At 38.4% G+C, this 10,579-nt stretch overlaps 1 pseudogene; it reads right to left on the bottom strand.

Annotated features, from left to right (window-relative positions):
• Positions 1-1,961: 1,961 nt before the first annotated feature.
• Positions 1,962-2,759, bottom strand: LOC102873076 (annotated as a pseudogene).
• Between the last annotated feature and the right edge of the window lie 7,820 nt (positions 2,760-10,579).

The following is a 10,579-nucleotide window of genomic DNA, read 5'->3' as shown; positions in this document are numbered from 1 at the left end:
CCAACAATGTGTAAGAGTTCCTTTCTAGCCACATCATCTCCAACATCCATTACTTGCTGCCCTGTTGAACTTTGCCACTGTTACTGGAGCGAGATGGTTCTTGATTGTGGTTTTGATATGCATCTCTCTTATTGCCACTGATTTGGAGCATTTCTTCATGTGCCTGTTTGACATTCGAAAATCTTCCTCTGTGAAAATTATTCCCGTGTCTTTTGCCCACTTCATAACTGGGTTATCAGTCTTCTTCTTGTGGAGCCCAGGAGTATGCCATAAACTTTTGTTATAAGACTCTTGTCCTGATACGATATTACCAAATGTTTGTTCCAAGCCTGTAGGCTTTCTTTTCACCCTGTTGGAAAGTTTTTGATGTGTACAGGGCTTTAATCTTTAGAAGGTCCCATTCATCAATTTTATCTTCTTTAGATTGTGCATTTCTTTATACCTTGGACTAGCGCTTCTAAGCTTGATCACAGTTTGTCTTTTATTAGTATTATGGGTTTACTCCCAGGTCTCTGATCCATTTTGAGTTGATTTTTGTGTATCGTGTGATATGTGAATCCTGTTTCAGCTTTCTGTACGTGGAAGTCCAGTTTTTCCAGCACCATTTCTTGAAGAAATCATTTCCCTATTTGATAGCTTTTATTGCCTTGTCAAATATTTGTTGACCATAGATGTTGTTTGTTGTTATTTGCTGTCAAGTCATTTGCGACTCATAGCGACCCTATGCACAACAGCCCTAAACCCTGCTCTGTCCTGCGCCAACTGCACTGCCTCTGACACGCCCATCCCGATTACCCCAGTCACCGAACCAATCCATCTTATAGAGGGTCTTCTCCTCCTGCGCTGTCCCTCCACCCTCCCAAGCATGATGTCCCTCTCCAAGGACCCGTCCCTCCTGGCAACATGTCCAAAGTATGTCAGACGAAGCCCCAGAATCCTTGTCTCCAATGAGTGGCTTGGTTTAATCCTCTCCAGGATGAATCTGTTTGCTTTCCTGGCAGTCCATGGTACATTCAGTACTCTTCTCCAGCACCACAGCTCAAAGGCACCAACTCTCTTTCTGTCCTCTCTAGTCATTGTCCAACTCTCTGATTGCAAGCGATTGCAAAGACCATGGCCTGTATCAGGCGCACCTTAGTCTCCAGAGAGACACCATTGCTCTTGAGTACTTTAGAGAGGTCCCTAACAGCAGGCTTTCCCATCGCGATACGCTTTTTGATTTCCTGACTGCTGGTGCCAAGAGTGTTGACTGTGGAGCCGAGCAAATTGAAGCTGTGAACAATCTCAATCTCTTCCATCCATCCTGACACTGCCAGTTGGTCCAGTGGTGAGAATATTTGTCTTCTTGACATTGAGCCTCAGTCCATACTGAAGGCTGCAGTCCTTGACCCTTCGCAGCAAGTGCATGAGGTCCTCCTCAGTTTCAGCAAGCAGGGTTGTGTCATCTGCATAGATAGCTAGGTCTATTTCTGGGTTCTCAGTTCTGTTCCATTGGTCGATGTGCCTGTCATTGTACCAGTACCGTGCTCTTTTGGTTACCACTGCTGTGTAGTAAATTTTGAAGTCAGGGAGTGCTATGCCTCCAACCTCATTTTTGTTTCTCAGAAGTGTTTTACTTATTTGGGATCTCTTGTCTCTCCCAATAATTTGATAATTTCCCTTTCAATCTCCTTGTAAAATGGATTGGGATTGCAGCGAACATGTAGCTTGGTTTTGGTTGGATTGTTATTTTCATCACATTGAAACAGCTCCTGGTCTTATTGATGGTTTCAACTGTTTTTCTGTTTTCTATCTCATTGATTTTCTCTCTTGTCCTTATACTTTCTTTTTTTCTAGATGCTGTAGGATTAGATCGTTGATATTTTTCTACTTGCTGAAGGTGTTGAGTTAGATCATTGATTCTTTTTCTTCCTTTTTTCACAAAAAATAATATTTATTTGTATTTATTAAAAGGCTGAATTTTAAACAGATTCTTGAACTGGTGTCTCATAGCCATCAGCTCATTCAACTTTATCACCTCTCTCATCTCCAGTAGCTTTTCCAGAGCTACCACCTTTACCATGAAGCTCCGTGTATTTACCCAATTAAAACCTGGGCTTCTTGAGCATTTTTTCCTTCCTGAAAAATACATCATGGAGAGGATAAATAGACTGGCAGGCCTTTTCTATGTCTTTCCCAATGCTGTCTGGAATCAATTTATTGACCACCTTATTCAAGTCATTTGTTTGCTCCTCTCTGGTCAAGATTTCCATCATTTTCTTCCAGATTTGGCAGACCTGTTGGTGCTGAGCATAAGATGTCTTCCAAATCTGATTGTTGCATTTTTTGTTGTTGGTTTGTTTTTTTAAAAAAAACAACACAAAATAGACGAAGTAAATAACATCAACATGTGCTTCAATTATGGTCTGCCATTTTTTTACCATGGAGCACATTTTGTCCCTGGTAAGATCCATGCCATGGAAATTGGTGAGGCAGTTTTTGTCTTGAACATCCTCAGTAATCAGCTTGAATTTTCTAAATGCAACTTCGTCATTTTACAAATCAGCAAAGCTCACTTCAAAAACACGGCCCTTGAGTCCGTCAGATGCAGTTTTGGTTCCTTGAGTCCTTGTGACTAATGTCTTCCCAATATTTCTTAAACTGAACATTGCTGGTGCCCTTACATCATACCAATATTTCTTAGAAAATGGATCAACCACTTTCTTCTTGGCTCCTTTTTTGCCACCTTCTGTAAGGCGCTTGTTCTTGCTGACAGCCATGGTGGTGCCAAAGGAACGAAAAGCCTTTCTTCATTTTTCTATGTGTGTGCCTATTTCTAGGAACTGCTCCCTGAGGACTGCCTTAGCTGTGTCCCGGGGGTTTTGGTAAGTTGTATTTTCATTATAATTTCTTTCAAGGAACTTTTTTATTTCATTCTTTATTTCTTTTATAACCCAATCATGCTCTAGTGGAGAGTTATTTAGTTTCCACATGTGTGGTTTTGTAAACTTTACTCTTCTATGGTTAATTCTAATTTTATGGCATTGTGAACTGACAATATACTTTGAATTATTTCAATATTTTTAATTTGTTGAGGTTTGTTTTGTGACATAAGATATGATCAGTTCTGGAGAATGTATCATGTGCACTTGGAAAAAACTGAATTGAGTTTAAATTGGGTGCAGTTCTCTGAATACATCCACAAGGTTGAGTTGACTGATTGTTTAATTTAGATCTATTGCATATTTGTTGAGTTTCTTTTGAGAAATATTAAATTGATTTTTAAAAATTGATCTTATATCCTGCCACTTTGCTGAATTGGTCAAGTATGTCCAGTAGTTTTCTTGCTCGGTTTTTATGATTTTCTAAGTATACTATCATATCATCTGCATATAGAGATAATTTTACCTCCTCTTTGCCAATTTGGATACCTCTTATTTCCTTCTCTTGTCTTATTGCTATTTCTAAGACTTCCAATACAATATTGAATAGGAGAGGTGCTGTAACCTTAATTCGGGATTCCTGTGTAAAAACTATACTCAAACAAATATGAAAGAAGAAATTGACATATGCTTAGAAACTCACAATCTACCAAAACTGACACAAACCAGTATTGAACACCTGAACAGACCCATTACTAAAGAAGAACATGAAAAGACAATAAAAGAACTTCCATCCACAAAAGGCCCTGGGCCAGATAATTTTACAAGTGAATTTTATCAATCATTCTGAGAAGAACTGTCACCAATTCTACATAAACTATTTCAGAAAAGAGAAAAAGATGGAATTCTCCCAGACTCATTCTATGAAGCAAACATATCCTTGATACCAAAGCGAGGTAAAGACACTACCAAAATAGAAAACCAAAGGCCATTATCTCTGATGAGCATAGATGCAAAAGTCCTGAATAAAATCCTGGTTAATAGAATCCAACGATGTTTTTGTTGTTGTTTTGTACTGTCGAGTAGCCTGCAACTCATAGTGACCCTATATACAACAGCCCCAAACTCCTCCCTATCCTGTGCCAATCTCATCATCTCCGACACACCTACCCCCAATAACCCAGTCACAGAATCAATCAATCTCATTGAGGGTCTTCTTTTCCTGTGCTGCTCCTCCATCCTCTCAAGCATGATGTCCTTCTTCAAGGACTGGTCACTCCTTGCAACATGTCCAAAGTATGTCAGACGAAGCTTCAGAATCCTTACCTCCAAGGAACAGCCTGGCTTCACACTCTCCAGGACAAACTTATTTGTTTTCTTAGCAGCCCCTGGTATACTCAATACACTTCTCCAACACCACAGCTCAAAGGCATCAATTCTCCTTCTATCATCCCTATTCATTGTCCAGCTCTCTGATGCATAGCAAGTGACCATGGCATGTACCAGGCACACCTTAGATTCCAGACTGACATTGTTGCATTTCGGTATTTTAGAGAAGTCTTTAACCACAGACTTCCCCATCACAGTATGTCTCTTAATATCCTGGCTGCTGATGCCAAGAGTGTTGACTGTGGATCCAAGCAAATCAAAACTGTGAACAATCTCAATCTCTTCACCATCCACCATGATGCTGCCAATCAGCCGAGTGGTGAGAATCTTTGTTTTCTTGATATTGACCCTCAATACATACTGAAGACTGCAGTCTCTGACCTTCCACAGCAAGTGCTTCAGATTCTCCTCAGTTTCAGCAAGCAGGATCGTGTCATCTACATTTAAAAAAAATTCACCATGACAAAGTGGGATTCATAACAAGTATGCAAGGATGATTCAACATAAGAAAAACAGTCAGTGTAATTCATCACATAACAAAGCAAGGAAAAAGACATGAGTCTATTAATTGATGAATATAAGGATAAAATTCTAAAAGCAGCACAAGAAAAATAAAGAGTTGACTACAAAGGAAAAACAATTAGATTAACTTTTGATTTTTCAGTAGAAGCCATGTGAGCTAGAAGACAATGGGATGATATATAGAGAAAGTTGAAAGATAACAACTGCCAGTCAAGGATCCTATACCTAGAAGAGCTCTTCTTCACATATGGAAGAGAAATTAGATATTCTGCAGAAAAGGAGGAACTTAGGGAATTTGTGAAAACAAGACCAAAACTACAAGAAATTTTAAGTGATGTCCTTCACATGACAGGCCAAAGGAAAGTGCATGGACCAAAGTGAATAGAAACAATAGAAAAAGAAACACAGAAAAGTGGCAAAAGTAATAGCTGGCCAGACTATAATCACACTTAATGTGTATGGACTAAATGCACCAATTAGGAGAAACAGAGTAGAAGAATGGGAAAAAACCCCTCACTTCAAAAACAAAGCCCATCAATATGTTGCCTACAGGAAACACATCTTAAAAAGAAGAGGAAACCCCAATGAAACCATAACCACCACCCAAGCAGATACATGCACACCCATGTTTATCACAGCTTTGATCACCATAGCAAAGAGCTAGAAAAAACCTAAGTGACCATCAACAAATGAGTGGATAGCGAAGCTGTGGTATATTCACACAATGGAATACTATGCTGCATTGAAAAACAAGGAACTCATGCAATATTATACAAAATGGGTGACCCTGGAGGACATTATGCTAAATGAAATATCTCAGTCACAAAAGGACAAATACTGCATGGTGCCACAGTTGTAAAAGTGAATGGCATTGGGGTTAGGGGGAGACTGAGAAAGACGAGATAAATTATGTACACTGCATTGAAACAGATAAGGGGAGAACTGTTTAAAGAGAATATATGATTAGGTATTATTGTCATGACAGGAGTCCAGAATGAAGGCTGCATAGTGGAGTGGACTTGGGGGGAGGGATTGTATAACAATGAAAGAATTTTTCTTTTACTTTTCAAAGAGAAGAGTGAATTGAGCGGGGAGGGATGGGAAGAGTGAATTGAGCGGGGAAGGATGGGCAGGGAGAAAAGTGCAAAAATGAATGAATGGAAATTCAAAGTCTCTGTAAACTTTTGTTAAAATTAATAATAATTTTTTTAAAAAGGGAAAAAAAGAGGAAGAAAGACAGACTCAAAATCAAAGGCTGGAAAAAAATATGTCAAGCAAATGGAAACCTCAAAAAAGCAGGAGTGGCAATACTAATCACTGATAAAATAGCTTTGGAATTAAAACCACTGTAAAAGATGATGAAGGGCATTACATACAACAAAGGCAATAAAGGCACAACAAATGAAGAAGACATAACCTTAGTCAATATTAATGCACCAAATGATAGACCTGCAGAATATATAAATCGTCGGTTAACAGAATTGAAGAAAGAACTAGATAGCACCACAATAGTGGTAGGGAAATTCAACACAATATTATCACCAAAGGATAGGTCAAATCAAAAGAAACTCAACAAAAATGCAGGAGATCTAAGCTATACAACCAGCCAACTCAAACTTGTGGATGTATTCAGGGTACTGCACCCAACTGACACTCAATTAACTTTTTTCTCAAGTGCACATGGTATATTTTCCAGAATCATCATGTATGAGGACACAAAGCAAGTCTCAACAAATAGGAAACACTGAAATAGTACAAAGTATCTTCTCAGATCACAATGCCAAAAAACTAGAAATTAACCACAGGAGAGTAAATCTTACAAAACTACCTATGTGGAAACCAACTGTCTGCTAGAACATGATTAGGTTATAAAAGAAATGTTGTATTATTGTTTATTGCCGTTGAATCAAGCACTACTCAGCGACCCTATGAACAAAAGGCCTGAACCTTTCAGTAACTATCAACATTTATCAAATTTCATAGAATTTCCAGTGGCATGTTGTTTAGGAAGTGGATGCCACTCCTGCTTCCAAATAAAAGAAATAAAGAATGAAATTAATAAGTTCCTTGAAACAAATGAAAATGAAACTACAACTTCCCAAAACCTGTGGGATACTGCTAAGGCTGTCCTCAGGGTCAGTTCAAGCAATAGGCACACACATAACAAAGGAAGAAAGAAGACTCAGTGCTCTAACTCAACAGCTTCAGCAAATAGAAAAAGAACAACAATCTAATCCTACAGCCTCTAGAAGAAAGAAAATTATAAGGACAAGAGGTGAAATCAATGAGACAAATAACAGAAAAACAATTGAAACCATCAATAAGATCAGGAGCTGGTGTTTCAAAAGGGTCAGTGAAATTGACAAACCATTGGCAAACTCAATAAAAGGAAAAAAATAAAATACAAATAACTCAAGTAAGAAATGACAGAGGGGACGTCACAATAGAACCAGATAAAATTAAATCAATGGTATCAGAATATTAGGAAAATCTATCCTCTGATAAATTTTAAAAACCTAGAGGAAAAGAACAAATTCCTTGAAACGCATCCCCTACCCAGATTGACAAGAACAGATATAGAACACTTAAACAGACCCATCACAAAAGAAGACATGGAGCAAATCTTAAAATGACTTTCCATAAGAAAAGTATTCAACCAGCTGGCTTCACACCTATATTCTACCAAACATTCAGAGAGGTTGTTCTTGTTATGTGCCATTGTGTCACCTGCGACTCATAGCAACCCTATGTACTATAGCCCTAAACCATTCTCTATCCCCATTACCTCACTGAATAAATCCCTCTCATCAAGGGTCTTCCTCTCCTGCACTGTCCTTCCATCCTCCCAAGCATGACATCTCTCTCCAAGGACTGATCCCACCTTGTAGCATGTCCAAAGTATATCAGACAAAGATTCAGAATCCTTGTCTCCATGGAGCAGCCTGGCTTCACCCTCTCCAGGACTAACTGATTTGATCTAGCAGTCCATGGTATATTCAATACTCTTATCCAGCACCATCCATAGTCTCAAGTAATTGAAAAAACTATGGCCTATGACAGGCTCACCTTCGTCTCCAGACTGACATCGTTGCTCTTCAGTGCTTTGGAGAGGTCTCTGACAGCAGATTTTCCCAATGAAATTTGTCTTTTAATTTCCTGGCTGCTGGTACCAAGAGTGTTGATTGTAGAGCCAAGCAAAATAAAGCTGTCAACACTCTCAATCTCTTCATCACCTATCATGATGCTGCCAAACAGCTCAGTGGTGAGAATCTGTTTTTTTTTTGTTGTTGTTGTTGTTGAGTTTCACCCCATATTGAAGCCTTCAGTCCTTGACATTCTGAAGCAAGGGCTTTAGGTCCTCCTCAGTTTCAGCAAGCAGAGTTGTGTCATCTGCATAACACAGATTGTTGATGAGTCTACCTCCAATCCTGATGCCACACTTCTCCTCCTAAAGTCCAGCCTCCTGGATAATCTGCTCCATGTATAGATTGAAAAGATGTGTAGATAGGACACATCTTTGATGCCCACCCTTCCCAATTTTGAACCATGCAGTGTTTCCTTGCTCTGTTCTGACCATTGCCTCCTGGTCCTAGTACAGGTTTCACATAAACACAATCAAGTGTTCTGGGATTCCCTTTCTTTTCAGAGTCAGCCACAGTTTGTTGTGATCCACAGAGTCAAATGCCTTTTCATAGTCAATGAAACACAGATAGACATTGCTCTGGTACTCTCTGCTTTCAGCCAAGATCCATCTGCTATAAGCTATAATTTCCCCAGTGCCATAACGTCTTCTAAATCCAGCTTGCACTTCTTGGTTCTTGGTTGATGTGTTGTTCCAGTTGTTTTTGGATAATCTTGTTTGCATGTAATATCAATGATACTGTTCAATAATTTCCATATTCTTTCAGACCACCTTTTTTTGGAATGGGAACAAATATAGTTCTCTTCCAGGCAGGTGTCCAGGTGGTTGTCCTCCAAATTTCTTGGCACAACTTCATGAGCAAATTCAGGGCAGCCACTGTTGAAATATGGCAGTCAGTAGTGCCAACAATTCCTGGGGTCTTGTTTCTTGCAAATTCTTTCAGAGCATCTTGAACTTCTTCCTTCATCACCACACTCTTTCTCATACTTTGTTTCATTAATTTCTTCGTGTCCACCAATTCTTTTTGGTGCAATAACTCTTTGTACTCTTTTCATCTTCTTATAATGCTTCCTGGATCATTTAATATTTTCCCAAAGCATTCTTAAGTATTGCAACTCGAGAATCTATAATCAGTCCTGTTTCAATCATTTTTAAAAAAATGAAGAAGGAACACTTCCAAAGACATTCTATGAAACAAGCATAAACTAGATAAAGATTACCAAGAAAAAAACTTTAGACCAATATCTCTCATGAATATAGATGTAAATCCTATATAACAAAATCCTAGCCAATAGAATCCAAAATCACAACAAAACAATAATTCAACATGATGAAGTGGGATTCCTAACATGTATGCAAGGATGGTTCAGTATAAGAAAAACAATCAATGTAATTCACCATATACAAAAAGCAAATAACAAGAACCATATGATCTTAGCAATTGATGTAGAAAAGAGATTTGACAAAATCCAACAATCCTTCCTGATGACACTGGAAGCAAAACTGGAGTAGAATGGAATTTCCTCAACATAGTGAAAAGTATATATATGCAAGAAAAAGAGCCAACAGTATTCTCAATGGAGAAAGAATAAAAGCTTTTTCTTATGAGTAGTAACCAAACAAGGATGCCCACTGTCACCACTACTATTCAATATTATATTGGAAGTGCTAGGGCAATATGTTAAGAGAAGGAAATAAAAGGCATCCAGATTGATAAAGAGATGGTTAAACTGTTGCTATATTCAGGTGATATGATGGTGTACACAGAAAATCCCAAAGACTCAACAAAATTCCTGTTAGAATTAGTAGGCCAATTTAGTAGAATGGCAGAACATAACACCAACATCCAAAAATCAGTGGGATTCCTCTACAGTATGAGAACTCAGAGAAGAAAATAAAAAATGCAATAACATTTACAATAGTCAATCACAAATTGAGATACTTGGAAGTGAACCTAACTAAAGATACAAAATACCTGTACAAGGAAACTATAGAGCAATTCTGCAAGACATAATAAAAGACCTAAAGAAATGATAAAATGTGCCCTGTTCATGGATAGGAAGATTCAATGAGGTGAAAATGACAATTCTACCAAAAGCAGTCCACATGTTCAATGCACTCCCAGTAAAACACTTCTGAGAAATAAAAATGAGGTTGGAGGCATAGCACTCCATGACTTCAAAACCTACTACACAGTGGTAGTAACCAAAATAGCATGGTCCTGATACAATGCAGGAACATCAACCAATGGAACAGAATTAAGAATCCAGAAGTAGACTCAGATATCTATGGTCAACTGATGATATTCAACAAGGAAATCAAAGGTATCAAATGGGGAAATGACAACCTCTTCAACAACTGGTGCTCGCTAATCTGGACTCCCATCTCCAGAAAACTGAAACAGGATCCACATCTCACACCATACATAAAAATTAACTCAAAGTGGATCAGATACCTGAAAATAAAGCCCCAAACCATAAAGTTCATCAATGACAAACTGGGAACAAGAATGAAGGCCTATTACAGACAAAATGCACAATCTGAAGAGGATAAAATTGATGAATGGGAGCTTCTAAAGATTAAATTCAGTGCATGGAGTGATGTGCACAGAACGATGTGCATGGAGTGAGCAGGACAGCTGGAATTTGAGTGAGAACTATTACTA

The sequence above is a fragment of the Elephantulus edwardii genome, unplaced genomic scaffold (genome assembly GCF_000299155.1).
Source record: "Elephantulus edwardii isolate Elephantulus edwardi_28Jun2011 unplaced genomic scaffold, EleEdw1.0 scaffold00288, whole genome shotgun sequence".
Classification (NCBI taxonomy): domain Eukaryota; kingdom Metazoa; phylum Chordata; class Mammalia; order Macroscelidea; family Macroscelididae; genus Elephantulus; species Elephantulus edwardii.
The sequence above is the reverse complement of the archived record's forward strand: the minus strand, read 5'-3'. Positions and strand labels throughout refer to the sequence as shown.